Below are 21,442 nucleotides of genomic sequence, written 5' to 3'. Positions count from 1 at the left end.
AATGCTAAACCATTATACCTAAGTATATTTTTGTCTTCCCAAAACTGTTATAATTCCCAAAATACTTCAGGATAATTAATATATGTGAAAACGTATTTCACAACACATGTATCATGAAGTTGACAAATATATCACAAAATTTCAAGAAGAGGCGAAGCAGTTAATCTGTTCAAATACAAGCGGTAATATTTTTTGTAGTTTGTATTTATTTAACCTAAATAGTTCACTTTAATTTAGTAGAGCTTTAAAAATACATCACAGAAGCATCTTAACATGCGCCGTTGTAAGTAACCGATAAAAAATCCATGTTCGTTAACTCGTACAGACAAACAACCACTAAGTGAATGAACATGACACTGATATGATATACAGTTTACGCCTTAATTACCGAGAATGCAACAAAGCTGATACTTATAGTCATTTAAGAAAACCAGACATACTTAATAAAGTTCAATAAATTATTGTGAAGTATGCTGATTTAGATGTTATACTAACCAATCAAGTGCTGTTAATGTAAGCATTTAATCAAGATTTCACTGGTAAGGAAATACTTCGTTCTTTAGTTCTATGAAGCATGTAGAATAATTATGGTGAACAAATCTGGTTTCCTTTATTAATACAATTTCATTGCAATTTACAAAACCGTTATAGTAGATTAATGTTAATTAGACAGCTAAATAGCTTACTATGGTGGAATGAATCAAGTATAACTCTATAACATAAATCGTTGAAACAAGTTGTCGAACACACTTCCGTTGAATTCATGTGGAAGCTTTGCCGTGTTCTAAATTATTTCAACAAATATTCTATGACATTACATCCCTTTAGCGTTTCCCCAGAGGGTTACGATGAAATATCAAGGAAAATAGAAGGAAAGACAAACGCACAGTCATCATGGCGTATCTCTCTTCCTGATTTTTAATATCGAGAGACAATCGTGAAATACAGAGGTCGTTTATATTTTAACAAACTTGTTTGGTGATAGGAACCACAGAATATTCTATTTCTGTGGCCTAAGTATTGACAAGCATTAAATCTTTTTTAAAATGAAAAATATTGGATTGGAGTTTATCTGTCACATTGTTAATCACTGGCCATGCTATCTCTAAATTCTGTGTCTAGCAAATGTCAGAGCTTTAAAATACATAGAGATTATTTACCATTGTTTTTTCAATATTTGTCACATAAAGTGTTCCACTCCCGCGATAATTCTGTTATTCAGCTGTTAAAATGGTTATCGCCGGGTGATAAAGTTTGTATGTTAGAGTTAAATATACTGCTAACTAATCAGCCTGTGAATGGAGTTGACAAACCTCATTGTTTCCAGGAAAATTTCTCGTCCTTTGAGAATCAGTTAGTTTATGAGTCTACTCTGAGGTTAAAGTTCCGGACTTGAGTGATGTGATGTCCAGACTAAATAATTTGCCTATTATTCTTGAATTATCTCCAGCACGCGATATTTTGTCCATTTTCCTTAATGAAAAACCTACCAAATAGTAGTTATGAAGAAACATTTAGTATTTGAATTAGTAATGTTTGATTGAACTTATTATTTTAAATGGTCAAGAATACAATTTATATATATTACTCCTTCTTCTATGATTGCTACGGGACATCCTTTCATCGGAGAAAAATAAACTATTAACATCAGATTTGAGACACCTTGTTCCACTTACAGTTGAAAAACAATAACCATGAAACACTTTAAGAGTGATTTGAAAGTTTTTTTTTATTAATCGTTCGACATTTACAACATATATGTTCCTAAAGTACCAAGAACATTAACACTAAATATCTCGAACAAACAAATTAAAGATGTGATTTTACAGTTGTAACTCTGTACATGTATGTATTGGGTCTTTTAATATAAAATTTTGTTTAAGATTTACAGTACCAAATACTCATTCTAAAATCATCATATTCACCGCAATGTACAGTTTTCGCAATAAAACAATATATTCCTTAGTTTCAGAAAATGTGACCATCATATTTTTAGTTCGAATGTAGTTGAATGACCGGTCAATATTGTGTCAGTGACCTTTCATATTAAGTTTGACTTGTGCTTGAACTAAACTCTGATTTGTTGTTTTTTCAAAACTTAGTAAAAATGAGTTTGTAAAATCGGCGCCTTTCAATAGAAGATATTAACACAGTTCTGTCATTCACCAACAAAGAAGTGATTATCACAGGCCTTGTTTTGGAAGACATTCCAGTAGTCCAGATATCGCTATTAACACGATCTCCAATTAATTGCACAGAGCATTCATAATTTACATTGTTCTTATAAAAAAGTTTTTTTTTATACAATTATATTAACAGAGGTAACGATATGCATGCAGAATATTTACCCATTATTGTCCTAATGTAATTGTTCCATGCTTAAATATCTTGCTTCTTGATTAGATAAATCAGAATCTCAAAGGTATAGCTTAATTTACACGATGATCTGTTGGATAATTCAGAACGAAAGCTATGTTCTCGAAAATATTCCTTGTGGACCAGTTTGATGATTAATGTGTGTATGAGGGTTGATGAGTGAATGCAGTTCTTCTTATTATTTCTGCCATTCCATTGTTTCTCGTCTATGTCATGCTGTATGGTATCAAAACTATTTTCATTAGCTAATTTAAGGAAGCCATTCAGCACAGCATGACATCCACCAATAATAATAGGATTGTATAACTTCTCTTGTCCATAAAATTCTAATCACGCTTGTGACCTACACACATTTGCATATATACGGTAAAGCGCTTTGAAATCGAAAGAAAACTTCATCTGATGTGACGGAAGGACATTGTATAAGTAACATTGTCAAGTGATATGATGGAAGGTAACATTGTATAAGTAACATTGTCTAGAGTTATTATGTAATTATACAAACATATACATGTATGTAATAAAAAGATTTTGACATTGCAATGTCCATATCGTCCCTTGCATCAACACTCGACACATATCAGTAATCGAGCAGAGCTCTCGGGCTGGAAATGGAAGTACCTTGTTGATATGCTACAATCTATGTAATAAATCATATTTTTTTAGCTAATTAGTTATAATGTTCATTATTTTGTGGTAGTGTATGTAACATTGCTACAAACATACTGTACGTCTCAATAAATTCGATATAAAATAGTTTTACATCTACTCATTAGTTCATCTGTATCGATTATGTTGAGTGTTCGTTGTTATAATTGTGCATTGTTTTAGTTCTGCCATCTTTAGTAATTGCTCAAAAATTCAATATTAAGATGATATATACTGTAAAATAAATTTTGTTATGGCAATGAAGGAACGTATTGACCATGGATTAACTAATGTTTTAAGTCAGAAACGTTGGTTGTATAGTGTGTAATATGACTTATCGCTATTATTTAATTTGACTGTCTCAAATCGCACTCAAATCCAAATATGGAGTATGGATAAACAAAACAATGAATTAAAAACGACAGCATAGAAAATAAACTTACAAAACAGCTTTCTATCTAAGACAAATTCATTAAAGATGGACTAAGCTCTTAAAAACAGTATAGCATATTTTCTACTCATTCACATTCTCTACCGAATATTTCACTATTCTGTTGTGATGGTTATTTTATCTCATGTACGATGTCAGTATATTCCTGATGTGTAACTAAAATGTTATGTTATCACCAATGCCTAAAATAACGTAAAATTTTTATCAGGACATATAACATGGTTACGAAACAAATCTTGTGGTGAAAATTGTTTTGACAGTTCTAACATCTGTATATCTAATTATACAAGATATATTGATTAGTTTGACAAACATGCTAAACAAACAAAGGAGATTGATAATCAATTAGAGACATCCCAATCCGTTCAGTTTTCTGCCGAAGTCCTAAAAAATACAGAATCTACGCTTAGTTGAATTTGATGGATATGTTGAATGTTGGCGTTTGTCACAAAAATAATTTAAAATAAAAAAATTATAGTTATCATAGCATTTAAGATAATGGCATAGCAAAAGATTGATAATAAGTCAAGAGTTACAAACAGGTACAAACGTATAACCAATGCCATAGGTGTATGGAACAGACAAAGCGTTATGGTACAAGACGTTAATGTGCTCTATCCATATGTGCAGTTTTATGAAGTTACCCAAATTTAGTGACGTTCTGGGCTTAGCCGAAAACTTTCTGCATCATATATTTTGCTGCTATGTTTTGCATTTTTCCTTGTTCCCGAGAGGTTGCTTATGAAAAATAGTTTTAGGTCCTGAAAACTTTGATGGTCTTTATATTGACCTTAAACAATGGTTTACTGTAATACGTAAAGGTGTATTAAACAAAGGATAACTGCGATATGTAGAGGTGCAAAGTGTACTCTGTAACCGTCGGGTCGATCATATCTGCTAACTATAATTTGAGGATTGATTCTTTGCACTCCTTGAGATGTTTCGGTTTCCCGCACGCACGATACCCAAACGCACGCTAAACGAACGCTAAACGAACGCTTCTATCGTGCTTTTAAACGAACGCTCCTATCGTGCGTTTAAGGTAGTAGACCTGGGGTAAGGGAGGTAATCCAAATTAAAAGGATTTTAGTCACTAGAGCGTTTGAATGAATCCTGATATGCAAGCTTCAAAGTGATACTGATGTTAAGGGGAAATAACTCCCAAGAAAGGGTTCAAATCCTAGAACAAAATCAAAGATGCCTACCCCAAGGAACTCTACTCTATTAACTATTGATTGAATGTTTCAAATAGGTAAATTTAGGATTTTATTTTTATAAGGCGGGAGAATGTTTGAAATTATACCTTCTATTGCAAACCAAGATTCCTTTAGATAAAATACTCAAATTGAAATATGAAAATAATCTCTTGTCATGACATGAGACAGTACGGCTAACTAATAACCTTGCCAGGTTTATAACCCCTTAACTTTTTAGAGTTAAAAATATATTCTTTATCATAATTCCTAATAAGACTTCAAGATTTCTGTTTTCATTTTGTTGCTTTGTTTAGCATAAATTGTATAATTCTATGCAGCATTGAACTATATTTAGCATATAAGTTTGTCTCTTCATGCAGAAGTATGAATATTTGTGTTTCATTAAAATTTGCAACAGTAGCTGACTCAAGCTGTGCTCGGCATGCTCTTTCATCAGTATAAGTCATCATAATTTGATATTTGGTACTTACTGAATATTAAGATGATTTTAGCCATAATGATTAATTATTAAAAAAATATTTCAATACCTTACCCTACAATCATTAAAGCTTTTAAAAAACTACATGGTGAACTTTACTGAAAATGTGTTTATTGATTTGCATATGAATAGTCCATATAATATCAATTTTGTATGAAAATTGAAGTTTGAATTTTTTGAAAAATAGATGTTTTTATAGAAGAAAATAGCTGAAAATTACCCCCCTTTTTGTTATTTTGGTAAATTAAAAGCCTAGTACCTTCTCTACAAAAGTGAATTATACTTACTATTCAATTATTTATATTTCCAAAATGACCTTAAAATACTAGATATTGTTCAGTTTTGCCAAATATTCAGATTTCTAAAAATAGCAATATTTTAGTCTTTATTGTTTAAAATCTGCACGGTGAATTTTCTTAAACAACTGACAGGTGATACACCACAGAGTAGTATCATGTACAAATTTAAAGGCAATTGAATTATGGGAAAATTTTGGGGATACCCTAGGTCTACTACCTTAAACGCACAATTAACGAACGCTCCCATCGTGCATATGAACGCACGATAAACGAACGCTCCCAGCGTTAGTTTAAACGCACGATAGACCAACGCTCCTATCGTGCGTTTTAAACACACGATAGGCGAACGGTGAAAAATAATAATATTTACAAATAATGAAGAAAGAAAAAGAAAATAGAATTAAGGAAAATATATAAATTAATTATAGCAAAAAAATTTTAAATAACAGTTGAATCAAGGAAATGATCGAAGTAGAAAAATAAAAGAACGCTTCTATCGTGCGTTTAAACGAATGCTACCACCTTGCAATTAAACGAACGCTTCTATCATGAGTTTATCATGAATTGAAACGAACGCAAAACGATGTGAAAACGCACGGTAAAAGATACGCGAACGCTAAAATGGGAAACGTGAACGTTTGAAGGAGTGCACTCCTTGAGACGTTTAGGTTTCCCGCACGCACGATACCCAAACGCACGATAAACGAACGCTTCTAGCGTGCGTTAAAACGCACGATAGACGAACGCTCATATCGTGCGTTTGGACACACGATAGATGAATGACGAAAACTATATTGACATATAGTGAAGACAGAAAAAAATAGAAAATAAAATTAATGAAATTATACAAATGAAAAAAATATAAAAATAACAGTTAAATCAAGGTAATAATCAAAGTACAAAAATAAACGAATGCTCCTATCGTGCGTTTATCGTGCGTTTAAACGAACGCAAAACGATGTGTAAACGCACGATATTCGATGCACGAACGCTAAAACGTGAAACATGAACGTCTCAATGAGTGTAAGTGTTTGTTTATATCCTATATCATCTACCCTATATCGATCCGATATACCTTATATTGTATCCATCTGCGGTATGAAAATTGATTTGTTCAACGTGTCATAGTTTTCCTTCCCTCTTCCGACTACCCCGGACTTTACTTTTTATGAGCAACTCGGCGGGTGTTTCTAGAAAAGCAGAGGACGCTTACCCTACTGGTGGACCTGGTTCATGCTCCCAGTTTTTAGTGGAGTCCGAGTAGCTCATTTGCCTTTGCTACTTTGTATGTATGATTTTAGTTACTTTATGTTCTTTGTTATGTATGTCTGTTTTCCATGACTGGTCTTTGTCCCTGGATTACATTTTTTTTTATTACCGCTATAACCTTGGTTCCCTTGATCACTCTCTCGCATACCCTATATCACACCCCTACACCTATATCAAATACCCTATATCGCACCCCTTCACAGACCATACTTGAAATATGGTTAAAATATATGATATAATGAACATGACATGTTAAAATCAGTATTACAAATTGCTAAATCCCGAAAACCACATGGAAGAACCTCTCGGTGATGAATTTGCCTATTTCGACACTTTTGATTTTGATCATTAATTGCTTGTATACAATTGATAGTTAGATTTTGATCTTCGCATATATTTGATTATAATGCTGCTGATGAGAGGTTACTCACTGAAGCACGACTACGGCATATCTAAGTCGCAATATTAATGTTTTATTGTCACTTTTTCCAAATTACATGTAAGCCCTAACAATCATTTTTATATGTTCTTCGTTCGTCAATTTCTTTATCATTGTTTTATTTTCTTTCAACTGTGTATTCATTTGAAACTGTAAATATCAACTGTAGATCACACCTCTTTTCGGGAAGGACATTTTCCCTGCTCACAATGGGTGTTTTTGTTGTTTGTTTTGTTTTAAGTTTTCTTGTATATAGTTATTTAGTCCAACTGTTGCTATGATACTGACTGTATTTACGAGGCAGAATTAACAAAAAACAAAAAGAGGTCAACAATTCAGTTTATGGAAATTAAACAACCATGACATAACTTTTCATAAGAACAATTTTTTAGTTCCAACCTCTGTCATCATTCAGACGCAGTCAGTATTGAGTTCACTTTGACATCATGTGACACACATAATGCTTAATATGGCAACGTAATCATTGAACTTATAAGCTCTAATTTCTCTAATCTCTAAATGGACAAAAAGTGATGGCGACACAAAATTTCGACGCTCCATCAGGGGCTTATCTACCAACGCAGTCGGTACTGAACTCGCTTTGACATCACGTGACACCAATGATGCTCAACTATGGCAACGTAATTGTTGAACTTACAACTTAGCATTCCATTGGACAAAAGTGATGGCAACCGTGAATTTCGAGGCTCCATTGGGAATGTTCTGTCAAGAATATCACTTTCATATATAGTTTACTTGTTGAAACAATTAAATAATTTATTGAAAAACGAAACATAGCACTTAGTTCACCGAATAAAATATGAGTATGCTTTAGTAGTTAATCATTTTCATTACAAAAGTGTCGGCTATCCTTTTTTTTAAGATAGCACTTGTTTAATTTTAAAATACAATTAGGGTACAGATTCGAAGTGGGATACAAAAAATATATAGTCTGCTGAATTGCATTAATTGATCGATGTTATCGATATATCAATCATTGATATGGAAGTTGATATATTGATTCGAGCTCATATTTACCGGACCCAGTGTAGCTTTTCACGACAGGGTAATAGACAAAAAAAAACTATTACCCTCATAGACATGTGATAGAGCAGAATATTACCTTCGTATTAAACCTATCAAAATTCAACTTACTGACATGATTTATAATAGAATTAAGTCTTTATTAGAAACAAGTACTGTCTTTAAAAAAAGATAGTCGACGCAGTAAAATTTGTTCTTTTTACTTATAATCTTCATCAGGAAATAACGCAATGCACGCAATTTCAATTTCCTTTTTCGAACCCCACTAAGTTATCAGTATTTGGCCGATCTGGAAACTGAATTTTGATCAGGTGACTTGCGTTTCCATGGAAGAGCGTCTTTAAGGTCAAATGGTAAAAAGCGAAACTGTACTGACTGCGTCGGAAAAATAAACAAAATAAACAAAAACAAACTCAGTTATATTCATCAATAATTATCTCTTGTAGTTTCAATCATACTACGCTATTTTTATCAGAATTCTTGTCCCTTGATACAATGTCGAAAATTACACTCTTGTGATGAAGAATACACCACTGAGAGAAATATTAAAAACCACTGGTGTTCATGATTAATTCATAGTGATAGACACCAGTAGTTCTAGCGTCCTGTTTCTAAATAGTACAAGAAATTATTTATAGTCTACATATTTCGCTTAAAGTGTAGTTTTATTCTTACAATTCCAATTTTCACAGTTATTTTTTTTTATCAGTTTCACCTTCAATATGTCATATTTTAGGATTCTGGTTAAGCGATACGTTTTCTTATGGGTACATTATCAAATTCTTGTATATTTTATTTAAACCCGACAATGGATTTTATCTAGCACAGGTTGGGTGGGACAGAAGGGTGGGGGAGGAGGTCACTTTCAGTACACAATGTGATAAGGCTAGCCGCTGGAATAGGTTAAAATTATATGATACCGATAGGAATACCAGACTGTTAATATATGGCTGAAGTTTCTTGGTAGGTATATGTGATAAAGCTCGGAAGTGTTCAAGTAGAAATATGTGATAAGGTCATTTCAACTAGCTTAAACAAGTTTTGTATGGTGTAGGTGGTCTTTTTGTATAGCAATATACATGATAAGTGTGGGGTTCTAGATTTGGCAGATGCTCTCACCCTTATCTGAAACTATATGAAGTGACCCGCGAGTATTGCCTTTGAAGAGCTACTGATTTGGTGAATATGGTAATTGCATCTTCTCCACTTAACAAAATTTAAGGATACTGTGCGTAGATTATTTTCTTCGATATTGACGGCAATAAGGGAAACGTTCGAATCAAGGAAATGAATTTGCATATATTTTCTATTAATAATTTTCCTGTTATAATTGATATATCTTATCAAATGCCTCTCATAAATATTTCACATTTTAATTCGTTTATTCAACAGCTAACCACTTTAGTTTCTCAAAAAGGTTTGAATATCTTAAACATAAAATCAAATCACCATCGGTATCATGGTGTGTCCATCAACCCTTGTACCTTTAGTCATAGAATGAACTTCCCTCATTTCGATATGATTTGAGTTGAAATAAAAAAAAACTTCTTGAAATTGTTTTTTTAGAAACATACATTGAAGCTCTAAAATATTTATCAATATATTGTAGATAATGCAACAATGCTACTAAAAGTGTGTGGAATATTGACAAAATATTTAACCCTCTAATTAACCGATTCATCATCGAATTACCATGATGTTTTATAATTAACTGCTTTAATATGCTTTCTTGATCTTCACAAATCTAATTAAAAGTAAGTTCACGAGTGGTGAAGCATATACTTCACAAATGAAAAAACATATGAGCTATATTTGAGATGTTATATAACTAACATTAACTGTCATAATTCCTTTATAAAATATCCTCTCTTTATATGTTAACTGTATTTTGTATTTAAAGTTTATCTTCTTGAAATGTCTCGAATCAAAACCCAACATAACTGCTACTCCCCTCAATTACTAACGTAGTAATAGAGTAGAGGTGTCAAACCATTAATTTAATGATAAACTGCATCGTATTCTATCGGTTGGGTCATTTTTTAAAAGTTCTAAAAAAAACATGCAGATAATCCTAGATCAAACCTTTCTCTATGCCTTTATACTGCTATCCCAATCAACTAACGATTGACAATTTTAATTCAATGCTGCTTTTTAGCAAAATACAGGAAACGTAGGTCTTGTGAAAGGCTGTACCGGTACACAATCCTATTGGGTGGCAGACGTCATGAAAACAAATTAAACACCTTGGCAAAGTCTTTCAGTTTTCATTAATTAGATTAATTCTACTTAGGGACTCTCCGTCATCTAATTTATCCACGGGTGCAATTAAGTACACTAAAAAAATTAAGTCTGTCTCTTATTTTGAACTCCATCCCGAAACTGAAAAAAAGTTTTTCACTAAAACCTTTACAAAACAAATCTTGACACTCCTGTTTCTGAACCTACCTCATCATTATACAGACTTGTTGCCATCATTTTGGATATTGGTTTCCACAGACTCTTTAAACCAGTTTGTGTAAAAAGTGAAGATGAAGAAAAACGACCATTTCATCCACTACCGTTTGTCAACAAAGGTATAGATGCAAATAATTTGGCTAACATCCTCCATCACAAAAACGTGTCCAACAAAATTTTCCCATATTTCAAGGACACACCAATACCGATTATTTCATATTCCTATATTTCACCTATTGCATCCACAACTTTCTATTATAAAAGGTTATTGCAGAATCTCGCGATTAAGGACTTCAAGGCTAATCCACCTGACTGTTCTTGTAAAACCTCTCCATTCAAATATGGTCCTCTCGGTTACGTCGTTACAGTAGATTTAAGCATAATCGAAAACGAATCTCTGCGTAAGGTCCTATCTAAAGGTCCCAAGTATCGAGAACCACGCTCCATAAATTGGAATTATAACTTTAGAGTTCTTATGGATGCCGTGGAGGACTACGAAAGAAAATGGATAAAACGAGAACAAGAAGACATTGATTCTTTGTCAGAGTGGATAAAGACTTGGGGTGTTTATTTTTGAAACGAACGAAAGTTTTAAGTAGATCAATGAGTGTCAATGTTACATCAGTTTTCAAAGCTCCCGATGTAACAAAAACCATGTCTACTAAACATGACAAATATGTTGTTGTACCTGCAGATAAAGCTCAAAACAATATTGTTTTTGTCTGCAAAACGTATTTCATCCAATGTTTATTATCTGAGGTAGACGTAGAAAATAATAGCAGTGATTGGGCTTATACTGCCACTACACTCTCAAAATAAGAGATACTGATAACCATAAATCTGTGCTATCCTTTTTTGTCCCTCTACCAAAGATGATGATTATGATTTACCGTCTATGTACTGATTCAAAAACTCCACAAGAATCCATACAAACAACGTTACATAACTGGATCATCTTTCAAAACTTCAGAGAATCTTCAGGGGTTTGATATCAACATGTTGTATTTATACAATCTTTAAGCTGAAAAGGTCCTGAACTATGACTACCGTTAATTCTGATTATGATAAAATTATCTTCGGATTTTCCTATCTTATTGATATTTAAAACTAAATCCACTGACAAATAAGTTTTGTGTATTATGTTTCTTACTACAATATTGTGTAATCTGCTTTATATTCAAGGTTTCAGTCGAGAGTCGTTGTCTCACAGGAATCTTCATAAAAATCAAATATCAACAGTATAATTGGCAGATCAATGCGAGAAAACACACTCATTGTACCTTTATACACCTTTAAAAAACCTGCTTGATTAGCAAATGCAAATCAAGAGATTTAGACGCGCGTTTTCTAACACATTCTAATTAATAATGGATTAGATGCTGTGACTTTCTATTGACACTATACTGTAATAAAGCCTGACGAGATATTTACGAGAATTGGATACATTAGATATGCATAACTCTTTCTAGAAGTTAATGAGGTTTTGAGATAAATTTAATTTGTTCGGTACGTCATCTTAAACGCATGGTAAAAATATTCTTTTAGAATAAAAAATAAATAGTTGTATTTCGTTCCAACGTTAGAACAATGAAATAAAATTCAAATAAGGCTGTCCAAGAATTATTTGAATGTAACATAACTATCTAAGACTTAACTTGGTGTTTCTCTCTTAATGAGTACAAAAAGTTTTTTTAAACCCAATATAACGTAAAATATTTAATATACATAATTGTTATATAATTCATGAAATGCTGAATCAGTACAAGCAAGGTCTTCATATTTTAGCTGGGAGTTATCTGATGTCAATGAAATTGTAGTCGACTTTTTATGTTTATGATTTGTCAGTCTCATTTTGAAAAAAGAACTTATTTTTACAGTATTCCTGTGAGTCACTCGGATATTGAACATTAGCATTGTGGATGAGTAATGAAACGGGATATACACTGTCGTCCTTTGACTGAAGCTTTAAAAAAGATATTCGTGTCCTGACTATAACTGAAATGTTTGGGACTGATATTTGGTTAAAAGAATATATATATTTTATCTGTATCATATATCATTTATAACAGTTGTACACGACTGCGTTCTTCTTTTTATTTTATATTTCAAATACTTGTAATAGCTAAATACAATACGGTAAAAGAGCATTATAACGTCCATCGAAACATCGAAAAAAAATTTCACTTTTATCACCAATACAATTACAACTATAGACGTTAATAAGAAATATTGACTAAATATTCCTGTGGCATCTTACTTTTATCTTTAAAATGACTTTTTAAACTCTTTTTTTCGTGGAATGAGGAACACGGGATGACGGTCCCAAGATTGATTTGTAAAATGCCTGCAGAAATTGACATTTCATTTTCGGTAAAAAATTTTTTAAAAAAATTGTCGGTCCTATGTTAATTTTAATCGCATGATTTATTGCTTTGTGATATAAAGTTCAAGATAAAATTAGGACGATTGATAATGCCGCATGTTTGGTCCGAAAAAAAGAACATCGTGTGATAGGGCAATATAGATAATGGATATTACAAAAATGTCCAGTGTATTAGGATAGGCCACTGTAAATTAAACATATATTCTACTGGAACGAATGAAATAGTAACCTGATTTTTTAGTCTACCAGTGTATGCTGTTCAGAGCTCTTTTTTATAGAAACATATACATAACGGAAAATAATACATGTACTCTTCAAATGCTGGTATTAATCAAGACTTGCAAATCTGGGTCATTCTATTGCTTATGATAAATTGTACACATGTAGCACCAATATGTGGAGAAATTATGCATTTTATGAATGCCTGTTTATAAAATAGTAATTTTTCATATTTACGAAATGAAAGCCATTTTCGCAAGTTTTTTTTCAAAGGGACGTAATCCACCAACACCCGACAACATTGGTGAATGGAAAATAGTAAACATTTTTCTTGAAAGCTTAAACTATTTTCACTTGGGTAAGTACCTGGATGGTTGGAAATAAGTTATTTAAAAGTATTAAAGTACTTACCGGGGCTCTAATAACTTTAATATTTGAATTTAAAATCTACTGCTGTCATTGCTCCAAATGGACAGTAAACCAGTCGGTCGGATGACAATATTGTAGAAAGTTACTCCACTTTGTTTAAAATTGTAAGGAAAAAACGAAGCCAGAGTCGGGAATATGAAAAAGGACTATTTGTGGTATCCCAGTACATTATTTAGCGTTTCTTTCCCCAGCCCGATAACTCCCCTCACATTTAGGAACAGTGACATGTTTACATTTTGTTCACACAAAAACTTGAGAAATTATAGAACCCCACAGTGTAAGAAACATTCCTAGCCTAAGATTGATTTATACACAATTAATAGAATGCATTATAATCGTTTTTATTGATATAAACCATTAATTTACATGACAAAACGGTGATGAAAGGGTCGTTCGAGTTTGTGACCCGAATCAGGTCTTCAATGTCTTGCATCACACGCAATATTAGAAGATATAATACTAAATTGAATATAAAAAAACTTTCTTATAAGATATCCACACAGAGGGTAAACTTAAATAACCCATCCGCAGAATTGTTTTAACCGCTTCCAGTTGAGATGGACATGGGAACCGCGGGGTCCCGACTTTTCGTTCAATAGAAAAAATAGACTAACATGATGTCAATAGTACAGATGTATAACACTGAAAATTTGTCAATTGCTCTTAAAGGTAAATTATTCGCATTGAAATATGTTCATCTAAGGTATTGTCACGCATTTAAAAAAAATATATAGCAGTTACCTTTTTATACCCCTTTTACTTGCATACGCTCTCTTCCGAATATTGCTTTACAACATAGAGTAAGTGTCCTGCAGGGGTACATACATTTTATCCGTACTTGAAATTCTTGCTGTGATCATTATATAAGCTTTCATTTACTTTTAAAAGTACAGACATGAAACACTCGCATAAGGCAGTGAAACAACAAATCTTCGCCATTTAAATAACCTCTCCTCCGAAAACTGTTTTACGACTGAGAGAGAGAGAGAGAGAGAGAGAGAGAGAGAGAGAGAGAGAGAGAGAGAGAGAGAACAGGGAACAATCAGCTTTTCGTCAGCGTCACTTATCGTGTGTTTGATTTGTTAACATTGAGTTGTGAAAGATGATTTGTGGTTTGTATTCACAAAGACAGTCACATTATATCCTCGAAGCTACATTGTTATACTTTATAATGAACGTCATGAAGGGTGTAACGGATATACGGAAACTGCTATCTTTTTCAACTTTATTGCTGTAGTGTTATTTAATTCGAACCATAATATTGTTCTGGTGCCCCTTCACTTTCAATGCTTTGAAATTGTTAGCAGTTTGAATTGTCACGGGGTTGTCTAGCATGAGAGGTAATGTCTTATCATTGTCATTTTATTCTTACAATGACAGCATAGATATCTTTGAGACTCCCAAGTTTTATTTCAGTGTTTAAAGCGCGGTTTAGTACAGAGTCGTCCATTGTTAATAGTGTGTTTTTCAATACAGTCAAATTTTCTGCTGGAAGCAATTCTGCCTCAGCTATGCACGCTTCCTAAACAAATGAGCAAAATGAAGAGCGTAAGTGGGATACGGAAAGTACTATCATTTTCAACTATATTGTGATAGTGTTATTTTATCAATACGCTGTCAATTGATTTATTGTTGATAGATTTATTTAGACATTATCCTACGTATGTTAAATAAATGAAAGCCACAATTGCTTTATTGTTAGGTCTGTTATTGGAAAAATTAATTCTGCTAAAATGGGACAAAGAAGTGCCATTTAATTTAATAATTAAAAATGTGTTAATTAGAAATATGTTAAGGTTGATCAGACACTGATCACAGAGAAGAAGGTTAATTATACTGAGTGTTATTATCAGGCTAATTCCCCTTTGTATTTTTTACCTTTTTATTTAAAAATTTCATCAGCGAACAATTTAAACTTAACTATTGGTCATGGAATTTTCTTGCCATTGAAGCCTACGTTGTTGTACTGCGATTTCACATAGTATAAACCAAAGGCAGTATAGTATGTTCGATTTTTTAGGGGCGGTTTTGTTTTAACGTTCTCAGATCCGTTTTAAATAAGCAAGAGCTTCAGGTATAAACTTTAATAGTCAGAGAGGAGAAACATTTAAAAGGTTCTGTGTGCCTATGATTCGGTTTTACTTTTCAGTTTGCAGACTTGATCATGTGGTCGCATGTTCCTGGGTGCCTTAAATATGAATCTATAAAGTAAACTATGGAATACAATAGTATTAAAATGAAGTATTAAAATGGTTCACAACAGTTCACATGGCTTAATTAAGAAAGTTTGCATCATTTGTAAATGAGATTTGATATGTACCAATAACATGGCATTTATACCGTTTAAATAAAAAAAGGCAGATTTTTTATTTGTATTATGTAACTTCAACTTGTACTTATGTATATTTTGTGATATAGTTAGGACCGAATATGTCTTTTTAAAACTAACAAGTTTATACTGTTAAGAAAGGGAGAATTTCCGATATAGAAATATATCCTTCAGGGAATAGCGTGTCTTAAACATTCTTTGTGTAACAAAACACGATATAAAATAGATCTGACAGAACGTATCTAGAGAATTAGATTCTTTTTCAAACGTCAATAGAACTAAGTAAAATAAAGTAAAAACTATTTCGGTTCTCACACGAAAAGCTATACTAAATGAATAGAATAAATGATATCTCCTACTAATGTTTTCTTTTCCCGCTTTTTAAATGACACTTTGTATAAAATATAAAGTAGCCTCCTTTGCCTATAATTAAAATAGATTGACGTTGTGAAGATATGTTAGTTAATTTACGAAACGAAACCTTTATTGGTATACAAGTATTTGCTTCCTAAATTAGACTTTCTATCCGATGACAATTTTTTTCAATAGTGTATTAATTTATTGGCTAATATACTGTTTTGCGCATGTACATGGCAATTGAGGAATGCCAACACGTATCAATAATTGTCTCATTTCTGATTAGGTGAAATCCTTATTCATGAGAACCTTTTACCACATGAACTCATTTCTACTTCATGCATGTACAAATGAAATGTATAAGAATTTTCTAGAAGCATTAAAATAGTACAAAATAGTAACATCAAAACTCATGTAAATATGAATTTGATATAATTTGTGTATCATGTCAATGAACAGTACATTTTATCGGTTTATATAAAATCAATTTGAATGAGCATGCAGTCAACATATCTTAAAAAATTTTTTTTTGGGAAAAAACTTAGTGAAACTTGGTAAACTATTGTTTCAGTCAGGCAGTAGTTTCTACTTATTGCGTTTTCTTGTAATATGTTGAGGTTGCTTTCGTTCATATATTAAAATAAAAAAAAAAACCAACGGAAGTTTTGATACTTGTGGATAGATTTGTCAGTAACATATGGTATTTAATTCACATTCCTTAATCATACATGAATTATTATAGCCATGTTGTTCATTGTTAGTATTTTTACATCAGTACTTTTCTATGCCTGTTTCTGTCATCTCATGCTGACACTATACAAAGTATACCGACTCAGTTGTATTTTAAATGAAGAACAGCCAAAAAGTCATATTAAAAATATCAATTAAAGACAAAACCACTATTTGAAAATAACATAACCATCATATTAAATGTTAAGCATTTGATTACCCAGGCAATCTGTCATAAAAAATATCTACATAACTATAAGTTGGTTCGATAACTTGTCTTGATAGATAGTTTTGAACTAAACATATTTCTACTGCACTACAACATCTGGCTGCACCGTCTACCGATAACCTAATCACCCAGACAGCATTAAACGCGGGTAAAACGGCAGTTCAATCAATGAAATAATACAATTCTCAAATGCTCTATTGCTTTTATTTGACTTAAAGTAATCACAGTTTTCTCAAGAGACCTTTTGCTTTGAATCGCAACAAACGATTACGACTAGATAACATGTAGGTGGGTCTTTAAGGCATTCATTTTTACTATTTATCATGTAAACTTGGGTGTGAAACTGCACAAAATCTGCAATATCGCCTGAATATAGCTGAAATATTGCTATTTTGACATTTCTAGATTCTTTAATTACCACTAATGAAAAAAAGTTTCTCTACAGCAGAACAATGTAGTGTCAAGGCATCCTAACCTATTACAACATATTCAGTAATTACTGATGTTTAAACAAATCTATATGTCATTACTTATGCGTTTGTAATACCAGAAACTCTAGTGCTGTCCTCACTTAAACAAACGTAATAGGTTTGTTTATTGATCTCTGATGGTTTTGCTAAAACAAAACATCTGTATAATCTATGAAGAAATACTTCGTCTTAGTGGTAAAAGATTTTTAGATCTTGCACCCTTATTTTACCACTCGAATTTTAAGACTTGCAAATGGCATTTTAGTAGAGTTGGTAGCTGTATTGTATTGTATTGTATAATAATTATCTTATATTTTGTCCCTTTAGTATCACAGCGAATATTTATGCATTTCGAAAATTGTAAAAAGGTTAATGTCATGTTTAGAATAAAGAAAGACACATGCTTGTTTTTATAATGTGGACTTCTTATGTGAAAGATTGGATGTGTCAGTATGTTGCTTCACTGCGGTGGCCAGGTTACTTAGCAATCGTACCGCGACACCATTAGATGACACTCCTTGATATAAAATCCCTACCAAAATAAGATTTCTTTTTCGTATGATAATTATATTCATCTACTTGCTGGAAATTTCTTGGAAATTATAGGGTTGTTTAAATGCTTTAAAAAAGTTGTTAATGAAATCAAAGATCTGACAATTTGAGCTTCAAAAGTCGCGTAGAGGTTTGTGACAAATCGTTAATTGCTCCAAAGTTTATAATTAAAAGCATGAATGTACTGGCCTTAAATTTAATTGTTGAATAAATACAACAATAATACAACAACAACTGTAGATAATGATTGTTGTATTTCAGTCATTTTATTCCATAATACTATTTACTCTATTTACCCAATGAATACGTTTCTGTTTTCGGTATCATAATACACACACGGGTTACAGAAAACATATCTTTGAAAAATATTCTGCTCGAATACATTAAACTAACATGATCAGATTAACGAATGAAAAACAAGGATCTTTTTATTATAATCAGACAAATCAAGTAAATAAATAATTACTTTCTATGCTCACTGTGCTATCGGCAATATGATATATATTTGATTAATTATGCCTATTTTTATTAGAGTTTGAGATATGGAAGTAAAGTGTATACTGGTAATGAACAGGGGTATAAAATTTCCGAGTACTTTTATTTTTGCCTCCGTAGATATGGTATACAGAAGATAACTGTGAAATATCTAGACTTAAACTCGGCGAGCTTTTATTTTCGCAGTTCCTCGAAGCTCGCGAAAATTTCCCTCGATACGGTGATGCAGTAGGGTTAGATTTCCGAGATTTATTAATTTTCACTGAAACTCCGTTTTCGAGCCTCAATGACTAAACTAAAACGTGATGCAAACAATATGAGATTCTTTATCTTATATTTTATTGGTAATCTGTGCAATCAAGAGTCTATATTACGTATTTCAATAACTTATTTAATTATTTCAACTAGCAAATTATTTACAATTATTCAGTATGAGAAAGTTCATTGAAATTATTAAGGAATGCCCCAAATGGAGCCTAGAATTTAACGGTTTACATCACTTTTGTACAATGAAATAAGAGGTTGTAAGATCCATCGGTTATCTTGCCATAGTTAAGCATTATGTTATGTCAAAGCGAACTCAATACCGACTGCGTCGGAAACATGTTTTCTTTTGATAAATGGAAATGATCATTACATTGTAGTTTTCAATATTCTTGATAGGAAATATGTTAATATCAAACGTATACCCGTGCAGGTCCGGGTGTTAAAAGAATAGGCCTGCAGCAGCGCTAAGCTTGTCGTAAAAGGAGACTACATAGTGCTCAGAACCTTAGCCGGGGGCTAGGGCGCTCTGCCCCCAGAGCAACTGTGATGTGTGCCCCGGATGGTGGAATGGGGTACCCCTGGCGTGTTACCTGCTGGGGTTGTCAGGCTATAATACGGAAAACATGACTGCAAACCATAGTGGTGCACCGTGTTGGGAAAGATGCCATGTTCCTCGCACGTTAAAGAACCCTACTGTGGTATTCTCCTGGAGTAGGAACCATAGGGCTCCGCCACAGGAGGCTAAATTGCCCGATCTTACCCATCCCCCCTTTTTTCTAATGGCAATCAAAATTTGTCGACCCTTTTATCCTTGTGTCCCATCCTTTTCTTTTTTCATTTCATGTTCATTTTATCATCCATTTCATGTTCATCGTCTGAATATAGCTGAAATATTGCTGCTCGGACGTTAAACCCCAACAAACAAACAAACAATATCAAACGTAACTTCTTACTTCTAATATTGATATTGAAAACCCTGCTTTGATACCAGTCGGATACCGAAATTAAAAAAAAAACAAAAAAAAAAAAAAAAAAAAAACCAAACAAACAAACAAACAAAAAAAAAAGAAAGAAAAACAAAACAAAACAAACAAACAAACAAGCAAATGTTTGTAGATAACAAAAAAAAACCAACCAAACAAACAAACAAACAAAAAAAGAAAAACAAAACAAAACAAACAAACAAACAAGCAAATATTTGTAGATTTTTTTTTGCAATTGGAATTATGTGGATACACATCGATAAATGATGAAATACATTGCATGGTATCACATACACAGTATCGCACAGCACTTGGATGTATGCTAATTTTCTTCTGGAGTTAAAAATGTTAAATAATATAATTGTTGGTATTACAGATTATTATTTTTTATTTTATCAGATTCATAGCTTATACATATGTAAACAAAACAAATAATTTCATGCATTGCTGTCTCCCACAAGCTATGTATTCATACCACTTAAAATAAACTATATATAATGTTGTACTGGCTAAGTGAATTCCCTGTTTAATTTGTAAAGCAAAATCGATTCGGCAAAGGTACTTACTCTTTGTTTCTTTAATTTTCTAGCGGCATCTTAATAGTCTGTAGATGGGAAATTTACGGTTAGATAATAATGTTAGTGTCACCGAGATAAATTAACAGTCAGGAAAGATGCTGTAAAAATGTATTGCAAAGTATTTGTTTGGAAAGAATAATCACTATTACGGCGGTGTACAAAGGCTGTGAAATATCTCAACAGACTTTCTACTTTAAACGTACGATCTCTGAAAGTAAATCATTGATTTATCCATCCATTCAATCGTTGTTTAATAAAGTCACACAAATATATGATATGATATTTGATATGGGTTGATTTGTTCGTTTGGGACTTGGTTATTGAATAGAATAAATTACATTTCTACTATTTCTTAGTTGGATAAGAGTGTGGGTGTACCATCGCTTATAAAATTAAGTAATTGATACCAACTCCCTGGTAGTGGAGTACTGCCTTTGATTTCAACTTGATACATTGTAACCACTAGACAATTTCACAGCTACATGCTCAAAAACTGTTGAAGTAGTTCCTTTGAAATACATCTCAAGTGAATGCAGACATGCAATCTTAGTAAATACTAGTCCTTGTAAAGGATTTCAGAACCATAAATATTTCACAAAATAATATACAAAACAAACAACAAACAAAACACATACAAATAAAAAAAAACAGTAACAAAAAAAAAAAGGAAAACATTCAATGATATACTGCTATGTTGTGGGACAAAACCGTGCACTTCAAAAATCGAAATCGTAAAAAATATTACAA

The sequence above is a fragment of the Perna viridis genome, chromosome 3, assembly GCF_037379345.1.
Source record: "Perna viridis isolate PV_CMFRI_1.1 ecotype Kerala chromosome 3, ASM3737934v1, whole genome shotgun sequence".
NCBI lineage: Eukaryota > Metazoa > Mollusca > Bivalvia > Mytilida > Mytilidae > Perna > Perna viridis.
The sequence above is the reverse complement of the archived record's forward strand: the minus strand, read 5'-3'. Positions refer to the sequence as shown.